This window comes from Perognathus longimembris, chromosome 6 (genome assembly GCF_023159225.1).
Source record: "Perognathus longimembris pacificus isolate PPM17 chromosome 6, ASM2315922v1, whole genome shotgun sequence".
Classification (NCBI taxonomy): domain Eukaryota; kingdom Metazoa; phylum Chordata; class Mammalia; order Rodentia; family Heteromyidae; genus Perognathus; species Perognathus longimembris.
Window position 1 is genome coordinate 16,672,968 of NC_063166.1, and position 19,874 is coordinate 16,692,841.

The window sequence follows — 19,874 nt, forward strand, 5'->3', positions numbered from 1 at the left end:
TGCCACTTGAGAAAACTCTTGAACTTTTTATTTTTATTTATTTATTTATTTATTTTGGCCAGTCCTGGGCCTTGGACTCAGGGCCTGAGCACTGTCCCTGGCTTCCTTTTGCTCAAGGCTAGCACTCTGCCACTTGAGCCACAGCGCCACTTCTGGCCGTTTTCTGTATATGTGGTGCTAGGGAATCGAGCCCAGGGCCTCATGTATATGAGGCAAGCACTCTTGCCACTAGGCCATATCCCCAGCCCGAACTTTTTATTTTTTAAGGTATAATTAATTGTAATTTATTATAAAGTTTACCTTTTTTTTTATTATTTAAGAGGCAGAACCCCCCTATGTTGCCCAGGCCTAAAAATTACAGGAACCTCTCTGGGCCTGGACCTAAGTTGCAGCAATATGGTCAAACATACTAAGAAGTTTGGCATTGTTGATAAATATAGGACCCACTATGGTAGCTCCCTTCAGAAGATGGTGGAAAAAATTGAAATCATCCAAGATATGAAGTATACCTGCTCCCCCTGAGGTAAAACCAAGATGAAGAGGCGAGCTGGTTCCTTCATGAAAATGGTGGCTGGTAGCACCTGCTGTTATAGTCAAGTCTGCCATTAGGAGACTGAAGGAATTAAAAGACCAGTAGAAGCTCTAGCATTTTATCCCTAACCTACAATAAATGGATTACATTTATATGAAAAAACTACAGGAATCTTTGGGTTTGCATGACTTTCCAGGACACCACTGATTTCTCCCCAGTTTATCCATTTTGTTCCAAGGACTTGAGTTCCAGGCCCAATGCAAAGAAAGAAGGCCCATTTGGCTAAAGGACACTGAGAAGATGCAGCTTCCCCACCTTCTTCCATCCTTTGCTCTGATCATTAAATTAATATATTTCCTTATGTTATTGAGATTCTCTATCTCTCTCTCTCTCCTTTTTTCCTCCCTCTTTACCAGGTACAAATTCAAATTCATTTTGATTTTGATTCCCAAAGCTAAAGAACAGAGGTTATACCTCAGCTGCTCATTAACATTTGACCATAGTAAGATCACTTAATTAACCATTCAAAGCTACTCAGGAGGCAGGGGTCTGAGGATTGTGATTCCAAGCCAGCCCAGGCAAGAAAGTTGTCTCCAATTAACCAGCTGAATTCAAGCCCCAGGACAAAACAAAACAAAACAAAAAGTAAGGAACATGATATGGTATGTACTTTTTTCCCTTTCCTTCCTCACATTCCAAAGGAAACATTTTTTTCTCTTCTCAATCTTATCAATGTACATTGACCCAAGATGCTACAGTCTTTTAAGAAATGTAACCATCCATTAGGTTAGAGCTCTCATGATTTAATTATAGAAATGCTCACATAATAGAAGTTAAGGATCACATTCGTGCAAGTAATTTTTCCCCAATGATTGTATCAAATTATTCACAATGTATAATCTATCAAATTACTTTTTAAAATTAGACAATGGCTTTATTTATTTTTTTATTTTTTGAGTCCTGGGGCTTGGACTCAGGGCCGGAGCACTGTCCCTGGCTTCTTTTTGCTCAAGGGTAGTGCTCTACCACTTGAGCCACAGCACCAATTCTGGCTTTTTCTGTATATGTGGTGCTGAGGAATCGAACCCAGGGCTTCATGCATACTAGGCAAGCACTCTACCGTTAAGCCACATTCCCAGCCCCAGGTTTTATTTTAATGTCAATAATTACAATATAAAGAAAAGCAACTGCTTAATTTTGGGATGGAAATAAATTAGTTGCCAAATTTGTGTGGGGAGGGCTATACATCATAGTTTATAGAAGCCCAGGGGCTCAGTTTGGTTGAAGGCAAAGGACCAAAATTTGTTAGTTCTTCAACCTTTGCCTTTGTCTTATTTCTAGAAATGGCCACCCATACAAATATAACCAACACGTCAAAAACGGGGAACTCAGATTAAATATTAAAAGACTCTCCCACAAATGCGTTGACACATAAATAGTTGCTTCCGGTCACACAGCAGGCGCATGGAGGCCAGATCGCTCTTCTAAGAAGTGAGAAGGGAGTCTGAAAATCTAGGGAGCTCGCAGGGGCCATTGTCACTCTAGAAACGGTGGGGATCCTTTCTCCTACTGGAAATGGCATTGGCCTTGGTCGCCACCCAACTGAGCCAGTCAGCTGAGCCAGTCGCTGAGTTCCTGAGAAATTGTCCAGAAGCTTGGAGTTTCCTGGTCCAGAACTTTTGCGAGGTCTATAGAGCCCAGGCCTATCTCTAATACCCGAGCCTCTTCTACCTTGCTTGCTTCGCCATCCTGGCTGTTGCAGGTCTGAAAGAATGGACCTTTGCGAATTTGATAATGCCCCAGGAGCAGCGAGGGATTATCAGGAGCCAGAAAGCCACCATGCTGTCCCTGCATCACCACACTCCAAACACCAGGTGAATTGATTTCCGTTGGACACATTTTCTGAAGGAAGAAAAGAAAAATTGGGAATCTTGTTCATATTTCCCTGACCCCAGGAAGATAGATCCTCGCTGTCCACTTCCAAGACCAGCTTTACCAAAGCTCCCCTGACTTCCTTTCCCTCTGAGATAAGCGGGATTCCAGCCACGAAAGAGGATCAAGTCCATCACCCAGGTCAATTTCAGTCCAGCTGGGCTCCAGTGTGCAGCTCCTCCCTCTCCCTCCTTCCCGGGGTCTGGGGATCTCCCCAGAGTCTGAAGGAGAACTCTTTTCTGGTGAACTTTTTCTTTCTATGTTTTCTGAGCCTGGATAAGGCGAGTTTGAGAATTTTGTTTTCTAAGTGAAAAGCGAAGTTTCTTTTTGATACAGGGTAGAGTTTTCGCTCGAAGTACAACTTGGTGGGAGGAAAGGGGGAGTGAAAAACGAGGAGGAATTTCAAGTCGCTTTTACTTGAACAGAAAAGGTCTCTTTGGGAAGGGGGTGAGGAAAACTTTAAACACAAGAATGTTAAGGAACTTCCATAAAACGAAAAAAGACGGCCATCCCGTCAGGCCGGTTAGCTCAGTTGGTTAGAGCGTGGTGCTAATAACGCCAAGGTCGCGGGTTCGATCCCCGTACGGGCCAGGGAGTCTCTGTTTTTTCTAGCTAGTGAAAATAAATGCTGCGAACTCAAACCTCAGCAGTAATGCCCACATTGTTAACACCTCATTTTCTTCTCGCTCCCTTTTCCATTTCCTTCCTTTTCTCTTTCCCTTTCCTTTCCATTAGAATTCTGTCCATGGGGACAGTTTTTTCTCTCAAATAATAACAACAACAACAACAACAACAACAATAATAATATAATAATAATATAATAATAACTATTATTATTATTATTATTATTATTATTATTATTTCTGGATCTCCAGGCCTCAGAGAATTCTGACAAGAGCATTATGAATTGATGGTATGAACATTATTAATGTGTTTTCAAACATTGGGAATTAGTTTGATAAACCGAATTCGCACATATAAGGAAAACAAAGCCTGTCAAGTTTGGCATTTATGGCGACATGATGTGGCCATTATATTTTATAGAATACACAAGATCTCAGATATGAAAAATAAGTGACAAATACAATCTCAGTGTCAAATGAAATTAGACATCTCAGATTTGACAAGGGAATATTTTCACGATGATGAGACGACTGCTACATCTTTAAAATATGAATCAAATCTCATTTACAGAGAATTATTTCTGCCAAGAATAGCCCTTTAGAGCAGAATTGATTCTGTTTTACTGGGGGGAAGAAGGAGTCTAGGGAAGCAGATGAGGAACTGGGTGATTTTTAGTGGGTAAGCAGGTTAGTATAATCTCTGGGAACCTTTATTTGAAACAGACTTCTCTGACCTGGTTGAATGGCACTCCTAGGTTTGATGTTCACTGAAGTGAGCTCATCCCTGACTGGCTGAAGGAAATAAGGATCTTTGATAGATTGAATTTGTTTGAAACTGGTTCTGGTAGTCACAGAGCAAATTTTTTTTTCCTAAGCTTGAAGTTATTTTGTAATCAGAATATTTTGGCCTGGGAGCATAATCCATTAGTTGAGTGCTAGCCCAGCACATGCAAGATTAAAAAAGAAAAATTTGGCCTAAAAGTATAATCATATAAAGATGTATTTTAATGTCTAAGTAATATAGCATGAAACTTTGGTTTTATCTCTGAGTCTTTCCATATATTTTAGGTACCCTTATTGACTTCCAGTTCAATAACGATATAAAGAGCAGAAGTGTGGTTTAGTTGATAAGGATGGGTGAAATTTAGGGATGTAGCTGTGATTATGGTTTTAGTAATGGTAGAATTAGGGTAAAAATATCTGGGAAGTGTATTGAACACACATTGAGTAATAGAAAATCAAATGAACCAGAAATAACTAGCCACATCCTGGTGGTTTTATTAAATTTATGACTCATTTTCTCTTCCTTTTACATTCTCTCTACTGTCTGTTGAACATGAAAAACTTTTCTATTTATTTAGGTCTCTGATTTCTTTTATCAGAGTTTTATGGTTTTTCTATGTAGATTATATATATATATACACATACATGTATATATACCTATGTATATATATACATACATACATATATATATATATAGTTAGTTAGTTTGTTAGATTTATTCCCCAGTATTTAACTTTTGGGAGTGCTAATGTGTTTTTAATTTCAAATTCACTTGTTTATTGCCAGTGTATAGGAAAGTGACCGATGTTTGTAAAGTAGCCTTTTACCTTACAACCTTGCTACAATTGCTTATTTGTTTTAGATATTTTTCTTCTCTCTACTTACTTTTGCACTAAGCCATTCACCAGACAATGTGCCTGGATTGAGCATGTGAGTGGAGAAGAGATCTCTGAAAACTAATTCTTGCTCATCAGATGTAGGAGTCAGCCCAAATGGTCAACTCCAACCTATTAGTGTCACAAACCAGTGAGATTCTTATTGTTTTAAGCTACTGAATTGAGATGGTTTGTAAAAACAGCATCCCTTTTCAGAAAATACAGGCACTTTCAAAAGTTATGTCATTAAAAAAATAGTAGGCTGACGATGCAGCAGCATTTATAAAATGGCATTCATGATATAGTAAGCTGGTGGATTGCCCATCTGCTAGTCCACCATGGACTTCTCATATGTCCTTCTCACTGTTTTAAGTTTTAGCATAGCTATTTTGGATCAAGTCTTCACATATCCTCATCCTGAAAAGGAAACATAACAAAGAAGAAACCTACTGGCAACAGGTTGCCATTAGAGTTTTGTAAAAAATGTCCCAAGTTCCTTAAGAAGTGTTACCTGCTTCTGCCAGTGAATTACTAATGACTTAAAGGTTATTATTTTTTATCTTCATTGAGTTCAGCATTTTTTCCTTTCTGATTATTCCAAACATTTTCCTGTAGGTCATTTCCTAGGATTTTTGGCACCACCATTTCAGGATCAAGATAACCAATGACTTCTACATGTGAAAGATCAACTCAAAATTTTATCTTTCTTTACCTTCTGTACTCAACACTCATTATCCTTCTTAAAATATTTTTTTTTCTTTAACATCAAGACATTGCTGTCCTGATTGTCTTTTTACTTCACTTGGCTCCTCCTCAATATCTTTGTTTTCCAGTCACATTTTTTATGATAGAAATTTTCAGGGCTTCGCCTTTGGACCTCCTTTATACATACTTCCTCTCTGATGATTTCATTTATTCTTATGGCTTAAATACTGTCTACACTATTACTATTCAGAAATTTTGTATCTTCAGTTTAGACCACACCATTAATCTCCAGGTTTGTGTACTCAACTAATTCCTCAGCATTGCTCATTTAAAAAATAGCAGTTGTTTGTATTATTCTTTGGATGGAAAACTGCAGGCATTCCCAGTTTTTCCTTTATCGTCCTGCTACATCCACTGGTCCCTAACCTCTTATTGTGTCCGTGTAACAGATGATACAATTGTATCAGAACAAAAGGTAAAATGAAGAAGAAAAAAGGCCTATAAGGCTCCACTTGGAAGACCCTTGTCCCTAGTTACATCTCTGCCTACTCCTAATCTTCATCCTCTTTGCAGTAGTTAGTACTATCTGCTTCTAGCTCCTGGCAAACACTCACTTTCCTCCAGCCTTGGAGATTTTTACTCCTTGCGGATGGGTTGAACTCAAAGATCAGGGCCTTCCCCCGGGCATTGTCAACAGCACCCTGGAGCGGTTTTTGCTAAACTTCTTGTAAAGAATGGCACGCAAACACAAGTGAGGGTGGGATGAGAAATACCTTTAGTTTATACTCCGATCATATTATTATTTAAATCGAAGGTCTTGGTGTGTGCCCCCAAAATGTAACAAAATGGCAGAATTTTCAAGAAATTCTTGTTTCCGCCCGGTTTCGAACCGGGGACCTTTCGCGTGTTAGGTGAATGTGATAACCACTACACTACGGAAACCTTGCCTGTAGGGTGCCTTACATTACCAGACAGAAGAAGAGTTAAAAAGAAACCAACCCAAACCAAACTAAAAATTAAGTTACACTTTCTTCGAAGCCTTTTTACTCCTTTTTTTTTCTTTTCTGAGTTGCAACGTAATTCCCCTATACTTTCTGATTCTTAAAAACAGCAATACTACTTCTAGATTCCCCTGTTCCTTTTACACAAGCCCCAAGGAGAGAAGCCTCAGGCGGTCTCCTGGAAAATTCTATTTCCAGGAATTTCTTGGTAAGTTCTATGCTCATTTCTCTACTTGGGTGAGATGCTCTAGCTCTGAAAATTAGACTAGAAATCTATTCTTTTTTTTTTCTTTGTTCAGGCACCCCGTCAGGACTTTGGTAGTGAGATTCATACAAACTTTCAATAATTCATAAAGGAGATTTTTTGTTTTCTAATTTTCTTTTCTATTGTTCTTATAAAGGTGATGTACAGAGGGATTACAGTTACCTAAGTCAGGTAATGAGTACATTTCTTTTTGGATAATGTCATTCCTTCCATTACTCTCTTCCAGTTTTCCCCCTCCCATTCCCACCTGTAAGTTGTATAGTTCATTTTCAGCATAGTGTCTTGTGAATACCATTGCTGCATTTGTTTACCCTTTGTCCCTCCATTTCTCTGCCCTTCCTCCCAGTGACAGATAAAAGAACAAACAAGAAAAAAGAAAATAGAGCATAAACAGAAATGAAAAATAAAAAAACCGCTTGTTTCCATTTCTTGGAGTTAAGATCTTTGTTTTTTTTTGGCCAGTCCTGGGCCTTGCCTGAGCACCATCCCTGGCTTCTTGCCACCTGAGCCACAGGCCCCTTGGAATGGAACCAAGAGCTTCATGTGTAGGAGGCAAGCACTCTTGCCACTAGGCCATATTCCCAGCCCAAGATCTTTTCTTAAAGATTGGGAAGTTTTAAGTCCAAACAGGAAAAATTTATCCATTAGGACCAATTAATAGTGAGCAAATATCTACATACAGGCTCATTGATAATAGTACAAAACACAAACCCCCAAACCTAAATAAATAATAACCATTAATATGCTTAACCTCAAACATCATTTCAACATGTAAACAGAAAAGTAAAAATTTTAAAGTAAGAACATTTTGGGGGGTACTAAATTTTCAAGCTTGTGTTAGTGGCTGTGGTTCAGGACAGCTCTCTCTTCACAATATAATATTGGTAGTTTTTGGAGTGAAGATAGGAGTCAGGACTGTGAGTAGAATTATATTAAAAATCTTTTTGTTTGAGAGAGAGGTGACATCTTTATTAAACAAACCACTGCCACCAAAACGAAGTTACTTGACAAAAACCGCACGTTTACGATAGAGAATACAAAAGCAAGATCACAAATCTTGAGAGTGAAGTCAGTTACTTGGGTTGGCTCAAGCCTTTGTGATAAAGTCTCTAAGGTTGAATTTCACTTCTCACCCCTCACGGATGCTACATTTCCCAACCCTCTTCTACGGGTCGAAGTTCCTAGTTGTTTCTGGGTAATAAGCATAACACGCTAATACAATGGTTCTTACGGTACAGTGGACACACTAACAGCTGAAATTAATGGGCTAAAACTTCATGGGCCACATTCAGGAATCAATGCAGCATCTCTGGGATGAGGCCCAGAAAACTGGCCTTGATGCTCTTGCCTTTCTGAGTGGTTCTACGGCGCGCCAACATTAGGGGAGCGTTTACTTTTGCAAGCTCCCAATCCTTTCCTATGCTCTTTCCCTCTCAGCAGTACAAAGATCAAATCAAGGCCTGGGCGTGTGGCAGGTTCATTGTTTTATTCCTTGATACCTCTTACAATGTACACAATCCAGCACCAATAAGTCTTTGCAAGATAAATATCGTGCGTAACACAATTTTGTTGTGTTCGTCCTCTGAGTTCACTTTGACTTTCCCTCCAGGCTTTTCTACTCTGCTTCGCACACTGAGGACTCCCACTGGGCACTGTTTAACCAGACACTTGTCTAAAGCCGCCACTTTCCAGGTCTGGGATCTCTTTCAGATGGTAGGTTTGTTGGTGTCCGTCTTTGGCAGTGAATGGAGCTCCCGCGCTCTTCTTGGTGATTTGTGCAGGCAGGTGTGCAGTGAGATGTGACTGAAACGCGCTCGCAGCCACACCAGTCGAATGCTTATCAGCATCAATCATTTCTGTGTTCGGAGTGCCCCCGGGTGACACGATCATTTCGTTGGTGCACAGCTGCGTTTACTTGACTCACAGTTTAAAGACTCCCTTCTCTTTGCTTCAGGAGGAAAGAATGCTCTGGCAGGGAAACTTAGTTCAAACGGTCGGGCCCCTACTTAATTTGGTGGTGGCGGGGGTGTGTGTGGGGGGGAGAGATTGAAGGAAATATTTTTCTCATTGTTTATTGTTTTTGTTCAATGTTTCCTTGATTTGTGTGACTAGCTTCTTGCTGCATGCTGTGCGGCGCTATTTATTCTTCGTTAGGAACACAGGTAAATCGGAGCAATAGGAGAAGTCAGGTTGAACAAAACTGCATAAATTAATAGGCAGGGGTGGATTCCCCGTGGAATCCCGCAACTCCGTGGAACAATTAACTGGAAGTTTAACAACAACACACTAGGAAGCTGGAGCACGTTTTGTCCGGGCAGGGGGTAAAGTAAGGTTTAAGGGGATTGAGCTAAGTCGATCGGTGGGAAGGACGGGGTGGGGAGAAGGCAATCATTATACTCAATGTACTTATGTGAAAACGGACCTGGTGGTAACCCGAGGGGATTGGTGGAATTGGGATCGATGGGCCGAGGAAAATGATGGAAGCGGTGACTTTGATCAAGGCCATTGTACTCTGAGATATCCAATTAAAACCCCTTTGTATAACTTATTTAAAGATAATAAAAATAAATAAGTTAAGAAATCAGTAAGTTATATCGACTTAAAATATATTTATAAAGGACTTTCCTGCTTTAGTCAATTCCACTGACCATTCACTAGACAGTTCCATTTTTCTTACATATTTACATTGGATACTGATGCTACGCATGGATCAGTAATGAGTGATTGAAACCTTTTTTTAAAACTTTGATTTACCAAAAATAATGTGAAGATCATTCTTGAGGTATTTATCATATTCTTTACCTCACTTCCTCTCTGCCCCCCCCCCCACGCCGAAAAAACAGCATACTTCACTTTGGAGAAATTAAGACCTTTCACAGGAGTAAAGATAATCATAAATTCCTTCTACCCCTCCTTCACATTAGGAAAATGGATACACGAGTTTAGTAAAAGTAAACATTTTAAGAACCAAACTTACTCAACAACTTAGAAGTCCAGAGTTACAAAATTAAAGAACATCAGTCACCAGTGGAAATTTTTATATACGGGCTCAGTGTAGGTGAAATAGGCATGTGAAAAAAGTGTGTATGTGTGTGTTTAATACTTATAATTGGGACAGTCTTGTCCTCTGAAAGGGAGAAGATGAAGTTCCCAGTGCATCCACAGAGCAGTGCAGAGAGTCTTTATTTTCTATTCTTCTCAGTAGATTTGTTGTTTGGGCCTCATTGCTCATCCTTCCTTTGTGGCATTTTTTCACAATGTTTTCAAGCATTCGTGGAACGTGCATGTATGTGCACGCATACACACATGGAAATGCACACCTATGGATAATCATAACCCTGGACATTTTGGGTTCCCATCAACCTGTTAGGTTTTGTTTGTTCCTTTTTCATACCAGAGAATGATTTAAGGGAGCTACCTGAATTTGTACTGTTAGCACAACTTTTTTTTTTTAATTTCAGGTTAAAAAAACAGTATTTCCTGCTATTCTGAGACATTGGGATCTGCCACTGTTTTCAGATTATAGCAATTTTGATAGAGAAACATACATGGAAGAAAATCAACAACAAACTTTCTCCAAACACCACTGTCAGTAGAGATAGGAACAAAAACACCACTGTACAATCCAAAAAGACAGAAGGAAAGGGCCACCACTCCTCCCCCCCCCCCCCAATTTCCCTCCTCTGGCTTGGGGAAGTAAGCACCCAGAGACTGCCAGCCCTGGGCTGACCTCATGGTTGAGGGGATTATCCCTGAGATCTTTTGCTTCAGATCACAGCTCTACTTCCAGCTTTTTGGTGGTTAATTGGAGTTAAAAATATTAGGGGTCTAGGAATGTGGCTTAGTAGTAGATTGTGCTTGCCTAGCATGCATGAGGCCCTGGGTTCAATTCCTGAGTACCACATACATAAAAACAAATAAATAAAATTAATTTTAAAAAAGAATATTAGGGACTTCCCCGCCTATGCTGGCTTTGAACCATGATCTTCAAATCTCACTATGTTTTTAATAATAATTTTTGGAAGCCTGGTGTTCAGTTTTAGTTTCATCAACAGTGACTTTAGTTTCATCAACAGTGCCTGGCTGGTTATATCTAATAGCCATCTATTGATGATTCAACTGGAAAATATTTATTATGTAAAGACTTGCTTTGAGATCATGTCTCCAGCACAATTGTGCCAGAAAATCAACAACATGGAATTAATGAGCGAGATGGCCAATAACTTTGGCTTGATTCTTGTTTCCATTAATTAATATTTTGGGTAGTAAAACTATGGAAAAACTGATAAAATGATATCATGAAGAAGACATTACTAAACACTGGTTTAAGAACAAAGTTGATGTCTTTCTGTATTTGCATTGTTGTAGCGATTGTGATATTCTTGGAATATTTCTTTTGCTTTCTTTTATTTCCCAGAAAACTGGTAGATAGAGCCAAGAGTCTCAACTGGTCGCCAAGGGAATAATGAAGGAAACTGACCCAGAAAGTGTGAATGGCCTTGAACTCTCTCATCGGCTCAGAATGTTCCTTCCTGATTTTCAGAGTCATTTTCTTTCATCAAGAGATAAATGTCAGGGCACACTCCCAGGCAAGAATTAACCTAGATAGATATCACGAGAGGTCTTGAAATAAAGTTCTATATATGGTTATGTTAGTTTTTCACTCCTGGAGTTTGGGTAGGAGCCTTTTCTTGGTTGAGGTTACTGCTCACTTATAGAGAGGGAGAAAGCCATATCATAACGGCGATAATTTCTGGACTGGCATGTATCGATTGGATTCATCTAGCAAGACTGAAGAACCTTAGGCCCTATAATCAACATTTTTTCAATGAAATATGGCCTAACAGTAGTAAGCAGTTGTTTCTGTAGTGTAGTGGTTATCACGTTCGCCTCACACGCGAAAGGTCCCCGGTTCGAAACCGGGCGGGAACATGCTGTGTTTTTCCTCACCTAGCAACCTTTTTAGTTTCGGACACTTCCCACTATTTACATTTACAAAAAGTAAAACAACAAATACTGAACTTTGCTCTTTGCTTAGGAACTTGGGTTTCCGCTGCCAGTCGGCTCTGAAACAGAAACAGCTGTTCTCTCTCGTCCCCGCAGCCTCCTGCTGGGCCTCTTCGGATGGTCCTGGGACACTATCTCCAACCTAAGAGACTAGATAGAGCGCGATCTGCCTACTATCATTTGGAATGTGGATTTCTACCAGACAACGACTCCAACTAGAATAAAGTGGCGAAAGCTAGCCAGAATATTAGCTGCCATGCCTAATAGATCATTTACCAGATAATTATCAGCCAGCCAGTGTAACGAATATATGCTAATAAAAATGGTTTGCTGTTGGTAGTAGTAATAATTTAAGATTTTTTTTTTTTTTTTTGTGTGTGTGTGTTGTAGAACTGGGGTTTGTACTCAGGCCTGGCTCCTGCCCTTGCCAGACCGTCTACTGTATGAGCCACACCTACAGCCTATCATTACTATCAGATAGTAATGATAACTTTGACTTCTGCTCAAAACCTCACGCTTGCTTTTATTGGGTATATAGAAATTTTTGTAAATACAGAGTTTTAACATACTTATAAATGCTAATATATTACATTATGATGCACATAACATATATGTCATATAAATATTCTATCTCAATCTGCTATTGAAATATTCACATAAAACAATAACTACAACTATGGAAATATATTCAGCATTTTAGGAAGATAGATTAGATGTACTTATCTGCTTCCTCTTAATAAATAGTACAATAAACCACCTTGGCATGAATATAAGATAAACACAAGATGACTGAGAGTTGGGGAGAGAAAAAGACAGACTGGCTAAGATCCTTGGTAGAGTCCTTTGACTTTCTTTTTTGCCTCACATACTCTAGGCTTGAAGCTAATGAAAAGCTGAAATGCGACGAGTATGTAGAGAAATATTTGTTTTCTTCTACCTTTCTAGGTTCTTTGACAAGTGTAATAATGGACATAAAACGGAGGAACATTTTACATACACATAGACACAGTAGGTGTGTTAGTTAGCTTCCTATCACTCTAACAAATGCCTAAGACAATCAACTCCAAAAGAGAAAGATTCATTTTTGCCTTGCAGTTTGGGAGATTTTCAGTTCATGACTGGGTCTGGAAGGAGGTGTGAGAAAAATCACTTTCCTCAGAAAGTGAAAGGAAGAGGAAGGCCCAGGTCCCACTGTTCAGTGACCTGTCTCTCGGCCCCACAGAAAGGTTCTGACACCTCTCAACAACACCAGATTAAATATAACGTCGTGGCCTTGGGAAGATCCAAACTACAGCAACATGAAAACTAAGAGAAGTAAAATTAGTGCAAGGAAAAATTAGTGGAGAGGGTCAAGGACGGAGAAAGTGATCCACATTCGTGTTTATAAACCACACTCGTGGTTATTAACTTCAGATGAAGCCAAAAAGTAGAGAAGCAGCAAAGGAATCGAGGTTTCCTAGGGTCCAAAAGACCGAAAAGAGAAAGCAAAGGGCTCTTAGGGTCCTTGCCTGAGTTGACCCAGCCTGCAGGGACATCAGGGCATGGCCTCCAGCAGAGCCTCTCATTTAACCTTTCCTGGCCTCAGGCTCTTCCGTTTCCTGGGGCTATCAGCATTTTCCTCTGGTCCACGAGGTAGCCAGATAGATAGATAGTCGGGACTTGGTTGGTCATGGGTTTTGGATGTCTTGATTCTTCCTGGAATGGAAAGAGGCTCTAGCTTTGGCCTCTAGGTGCTTTCCCCTAGGCGGCCCTCAGTCGGCACTCGGGCGTCACCACGCGCCCATGAGCGGAACTGCAGCTCAGAGCCCAATTTTCTGAATGAATTGTTGCAGGCTTCCTTCCAGGGGCCGTGAATTCCGTGGTGTTGGCCGCGGAAACCCTTCGAGGCCAGGTAGAGAAAGGGCACGGGTTCCCCTGCAATCCGGGAAGAGCAGACCCGCCGGGATGGTTCCGGGAGCGGAGCGAAGCCCGCGCACCGTACGCTGGAGCCTAGTCCTCTGAGCCAGCTGCTTCGTGCACGGTTCGTCGCCTGGGGTTTGCTCCCGCCCTCCTACCGTAGGAGGAGGGAGCCAGCTCCGGGACCTAGATCTGAGTTGTTTTCGGGTCAGAAGTAGCACTTTGAGAGAAAAATCCGTTTTCCAGGAAAAAGAGGGTTACATTCGTGGAAGCAGTGGGAAATGGTTCTTTTTCCGTTCCTTTTCTTTCTTTAAAAATACAATTTTTCTAAAGAAAAGCAAAAGCGTTAATTACATATCTCTTTAAAGTAGACAAGAAAGAAAGCCGAGCGTCCAACACTGGCCGGTTAGCTCAGTTGGTTAGAGCGTGGTGCTAATAACGCTAAGGTCGCGGGTTCGATCCCCGTACGGGCCACTTGTTTAGACCTTTTTCCCATCTGTACCAAACATATGTGGACAAATACAGAGGGCCGTCCATGTAATTAGAACCCTAATTGTATTCTCTTAGAATTGTTTGGTTTCCAAGTTTAAGAAAAGTTTTGAAAAAAATAACTTTCAAAGAAAATCAACTGTGGTGGTGTGCCTTTGCGTGTTTAAGGAAGGGAAAAATAAGGAGAATGCGTGGATCTCATTATTTTGAAAAAAACACGCGAGGCAAAACTTTTTAAATATTTTAAACTTTTGAAAGACAACATTCTTTGTGCTGGTAGATTGTTCAGACCGATAGATCATGTGGGTAGCATTGTGGCAGGTTCGGCTTTCATAGAAGCTCATGGAGCGAGCTACTGTTTAGTTTTTGTGTATGTTCTTGTCATTGCTGTCCACTGAGCTCCAGACCTTAACTACAAATGCTCTGTAGCAAGTGGATCAATGGTTCACCCTTCAGATTATAGTTGAACGACATCTTTCACTCTACGCTTACTAGGCCATTCAGAATTTATCTAAAAAGTTTTTGAAGAAATATAAAAGAATTGGGTTTGGAATTTGGATGATGAAAAATGGATGCATGGTGGAATAATAGAAAAGCAAGAGCCTTTAGGGTTCTAAAGCCTCATTGTCCTGTCCTGTCCTTTTTCTTGGAGTCTTGTCACTTGAATTTTCATAGTGCCTAACTCATGCCTTCTCTACTATTTCTCTCTTTTTCTAGGATTCCTAACATATTTCAGCCTCTTTACTGTTTAAAAATAGTGACTGGCTCAAATCAATGTTTAAAACAATAACAAAAAAAGACTAATTCCATTGTATACTTATAGATTTAATATACTTAGATTTAATATACTTACAGGTATAATGTAATAAACTTACAGATTATAATATAATTTATTAGGATATACTTGCAGAGTTTAGGAATAGGAAAGACTTGATAGGCTGTTGTTGACTTTGACAAAGAAAAGGGCCTTATTATTAATAATTTACTTAGGTGCTGAGACCAGAGATTGTAGAGATAAATATTTTTAGAGATTAAATTTGTTCTTTAGTACTTCCATGATTGTGGGCCAAATGAACATTAGATATGTAAATATGTGCCTGCAGAATTGCTCAGGGTGATCTCATGTATAAGGGATTCCCATTAGGTATAGACCTTTGTTTCTCAAATACTTAAGGGAAATTACTCCTTCCCCCAGCTTTGCTGTATAAGATGAATGAGACTTTGTTCCAATTTTGTCATTATCTTATATACATGTAAATATAGTTTCTTTATACATGTAAATCTGTGAGTACTAAGCCAGTAAGTTGTCCTCTTTCTTCTATTGAGGTAGAATGGTCTTTTTGTTGGCAGGCTTATTTTATTTCCTCAGCCCAGTCTCATGAACCCATGTGCTATTGAATAGAGTTCTGGAAATGCTGCCTTAGTAGAATGGGGTGGGATTAAAGTTATTGCCGAGATATCATCAGAAGCTTGTGCCCCCAAATACATTGCATGGTATTTTCCCGTGAGGTTTTGAGTTAATCTTTCTTTTTGGAGGACAAAGCACTCTGGTTGTAAGGATTTTCAGAGACTCATCAACATAAAACAAATACCTATACTAGATGAAAAAGAATTAAAATAGTTACTATTAGTAGTAATTTTTTTATTGTTGTTATAAGGTGATATACAAAGGCATTACAGTTCCATACCTCAGATAATGGGTACATTTCTTTTTGGACAATGTCACCCCTTCCCTTGCTCTCTCCCAGTTTTTCCCTCTTGTTCCCACCCACAAGTTGTATAGTTCATTTTCCACATAGTGTCTAGTGAGTACCATTGCTGCATTTGTTCACCCTTTTCACTCCATTTCTTCCCCTCGCAAAGACAGATAAATGAGCAAGCAAGACAAAAAATTTAGTTATTATTCATTATTGTTCAAAGTGAATGATCTAATGAGATTTCACAACAAGAATAATGACACTACTTTTGGGATTTTGGCTTTTCTATGGCATACAAAACAACATAATAAGACCATACCAAAATTCTTAGGGTTTTTCAAAACCACAATGGAGAGGGCCAAAGTTTTTACCAGTCCTCTTTCCCTTGTTCTCAAAAGTAAAAGAGTTTACTCTAAAGCAAATGGCATAACTTATTAATTCTTTGGTACTGATAATTAAAATCTATCATTTAGCTGAAAATATTGGCTATCAGGGGTCAAGATTGGAATTTGAAGTTTTACATAAATTGAAATGTTATCCCATCTCATAACTAAAGATAATTTTATGGAACCAGTCTAACCAATCATCAGCAAATCTTTGTTACTAACTGCAGAAACTTGTCTCATTTTATTCTCACCTGAACATTCATGTCATAAGGCAAATGCCTAGCAAAAGAGCCTCCATAACTGAATATGAGATTTTAGCCTTTTATAAGTTCCTCAAAGTATTTTTGATGTACTTAATGATGATCCAACATTGAAAATACTAAAACCCTAAGGAGAAGGCCCCGCTGGGATTCGAACCCAGGATCTCCTGTTTACTAGACAGGTGCTTTGACCAGCTAAGCCACAGGGCCCCCTCTCAAATCCATATTCAGTTATATCACATATAAATGTAATACTTAGGGAAATTGTTAGAAGTTTACTTGATTTTGTGCCAAAGAAAGTGCATAATGTTTTCAAATTTGTACCTCACAAACAAGTGCTGACATTCAAAAACCATTTTCTTAAATGCAAGGTTTAAAACTGATTTTAAATGAAAAGCAAAATTTCTATTTTATGGTGACTATCGCCCCCTAGAGGAAGCAATATATATTGCAGTATACTTTAAACATTTCAAAAATTCATTTTGTCCTCAAATGTTGAGAATTACTTCTGTGTTTTAGATTATTTTGTAGGTATTGGATATAGAACAGTGAACAAGACAGCAAAGCTTTCTTCTTCTACAGAGTTTTTGTTCTACAGAGAAATAAAAGGCAAGTCAACAAAAAATTAGCTGTCCTAAGTTCAAACAAACAAAAGGAAACATTCAAGACAAACAAGAGATATAAGAACTGATGTTTACCACTGGATTACAGAGGGCATGGCCCTGTACTTGACAATTGACAGTTCTTGAGAAGTCTCATTGTGCTTTTTTCTATTTTAACTATGTTTCACAAGAAAGCAGGCCTAGGCCCAGACCCAGGCCTGGATATACTGCTAAAAAGGATATCCAGAGTCACTCTGATTCTACTTATTTCCACCACACTTTGTGAGACTCCCATCTTTCAAGGAAAGCTTTAGATACAATAAGAGATCTGCTGCTTAAGCCTGGAGTTCTACAACATGGAATGTCTTTGCTTTGTCATAGTCTTGTTCTGTGCTTTGGCCCTCTGGGTTAAATCATACTTCCTGTCAAAACTTGCAAAACTAAGTAAAAGCGATGAGAAAGAAAGAAGCAGGGAAAAATGTGGTAACTGCCACAGAATGGGAACCTCTAACTTGGGTATGGTGGAGGAGACATCTCAGGCAGAGTCACAAGACTGCTTACTCCAGGTTCCGTGTTGATTTTATGAATGTAGAAAGGGTGGTGGTATGTTTATAGGAATGCAGGTTAGCCTGTTGGTAGATGAAACTAATATTTCTGAAATGTATCAGTAACTGGCTGAATAAACTGGAGAATAAAGGTATATGTACTTACTGTGCATCCAAAAAATGCAAGCAAGATAATGAAAGAGGAGACATCACTTAGGGTTCTTATGACAGATTCTCTGTAGATATGCTTTTCTCAGGTCACCTCTCAGCAATTCCTTCTTACTATAACTGTACCTAACCTTCTTGTCCTTTCTTACAGTATCTCATGGTTCATTTCCTCCAGCTGTTCGTTTCCTTGCATAAGCACTTTTTTCTAATTTGTTTATTGTGTATCATTTTGATTCTATGTAGTTTTGCAAAGTCAAGGCTTTTGTGTACATATTTGAGATTTGTACAGATGGCATATGATATATAACAACTCTTAAAAATCACATGTTGTCATTACCTGACTTATGAAATGGCAGCTTAATAATAATACAATTATTCAAGGGACTCAATATGGTGATCACACCTGTGGTCCCAGAAACTTGGGAAGTGGAAGTAGGAAGACCATTGTTCAAGATCACCTTTGGCAAAGGTAATGTGACACTCCTGGAAAAAACTAAAAGCAAGAGGACTAAGGGTGTGGTTCAGATAGTATGCTACTAGTCTAGCAAATAATGAGGATTCTAGTTCTCTCACCCTAAAGCCAGAGTGCCTGAATTTTTGCTACTCAGCCAGTAATACCTATGGAAACAGCTGATCCTTTAGGGTTAATCATGCTTTGTTTCTGTCCCTTGGTTTCAGGTAAAACCAAGTAGAGATAAGGCTGTAGATAAGAGAAAATACTGGGGTACAATGTGATACAAATGGATGTGAAAAACTACTGTGCATGCCATTTAACTACTGAGAAGTTGTCTTGAACCTGAGCAACAGTATAAGACATCTCAACTCTGTAACAACATTTCTGAAGTTTTGCTGGTACACATTTCAGGATTCATGTAAAGCAGACCATTGGAGAAGACATTGGGGGCTATTTTAGTCCCCAAAAGGAAAGAGATATTCAGGCTAAAACTTGTAATAAATGACTCTAAGCAAAAACAGAAGACAATGTTTTAGGAACACTAACAATCCCCAAAATTATGACTGATGAAGCATCATCTGTGTGATCTTCAAGTGTTACCTGGCAGAACTGGGTTCATGCAAGCTCCTCTGGAAATTTTTGTCCTCCGTACCTCACTCTGCCCCCCACATAACACCAATTGTCTACTAGTATTTTTTAGTAACCTCAGGCCAACTCCCCTCTCTTCATTCCTCAGGGTCTGATTGTTTGAAGATTCTAAAAATAGGTGCTATTCTTCTCAGTTATGATGATCCTAATCTCCCCCTTCAGTTTCCCCCACGTTTATTTAAGTTTATTGTGCTTTTTCTTCTCTTTCTTTTAACAGTAGCCCTGCCTTGAAATGGGTGACTAGTAATCTAACCTCGAGAGCTGGGGGTGTGGCTCAAGTAGTAGAACACACAGCTAGCAAGCTTGGGGCCCTTTTGCCCTACAGCCTTCCTCCCTCTCCGAAAGTTTGTGATCATTTACTATTTACTTAAGTAACCAAAAGCTATTCCTTGTGTTTTAAGAACAATGTTTTGTAATCTAGATCTGCTTTTAGACAGCCATTTTTCCCCCATATCCATCGTGTTTAAAAGGAAAATTTCAACTTTATTTTGTGCCAGCTTGAAATGGGGACCTTGTATTCATCCTCTAGTTGGCGCTGGAGGCATGACTCCATCTCTGGTATACACACGGCTTCTTAATTGAAGTGTTGCTCCCTCTCAAAACAGAAAAACTGTGCTGACTTTACACTGCTGCCGTGACTCGGATTCGAACCGAGGTTGCTGCGGCCACAACGCAGAGTACTAACCACTATACGATCACGGCACGCCACCGAGAGCGCTCTGCCTCGAGGGCCTTCCCGGGCCTACTTCACAAGCACGTGTCCTCTGTCATTCAGAGAACGGAGCTGGGTCTTCCGGTCTCCACTCCCTTGGCCACCTCCCTCCCCTCAGTGCTTTGCTTATCCCGAGCACGTAGAGCACACAAGTTAAATTGCTTTGCGAAGACTCTTCCGCCCCTGCTGGCTGCTGTCTGGTTTGGGAATATATGTGAGAACTCCCTGCTCTCACTTTGGGCTCACACTGCGCGCGTCTCAGGCTCTGATTTAGAAAGTGTGGCTCTTTAAGAC

The 19,874-nt window shown here is 39.7% G+C and overlaps 6 non-coding genes across 6 annotated transcripts; 3 read left to right on the top strand and 3 right to left on the bottom strand.

Moving 5' to 3' along the window:
• Window positions 1–2,981: 2,981 nt before the first annotated feature.
• Window positions 2,982–3,055, top strand: Trnai-aau. The gene has a single exon. It is a non-coding gene; the product is annotated as a tRNA-Ile (tRNA).
• A 3,264-nt stretch (window positions 3,056–6,319) lies between these two features.
• Trnav-aac lies at window positions 6,320–6,392 on the bottom strand. Its single transcript has one exon. It is a non-coding gene; the product is annotated as a tRNA-Val (tRNA).
• Window positions 6,393–11,575: 5,183 nt separating this feature from the next.
• Window positions 11,576–11,648, top strand: Trnav-cac. Its single transcript has one exon. It is a non-coding gene; the product is annotated as a tRNA-Val (tRNA).
• Window positions 11,649–14,019: 2,371 nt separating this feature from the next.
• Trnai-aau lies at window positions 14,020–14,093 on the top strand. The gene has a single exon. It is a non-coding gene; the product is annotated as a tRNA-Ile (tRNA).
• Window positions 14,094–16,587: 2,494 nt separating this feature from the next.
• On the bottom strand, window positions 16,588–16,661 carry Trnat-agu. Its single transcript has one exon. It is a non-coding gene; the product is annotated as a tRNA-Thr (tRNA).
• A 2,837-nt stretch (window positions 16,662–19,498) lies between these two features.
• Window positions 19,499–19,570, bottom strand: Trnah-gug. The gene has a single exon. It is a non-coding gene; the product is annotated as a tRNA-His (tRNA).
• Between the last annotated feature and the right edge of the window lie 304 nt (window positions 19,571–19,874).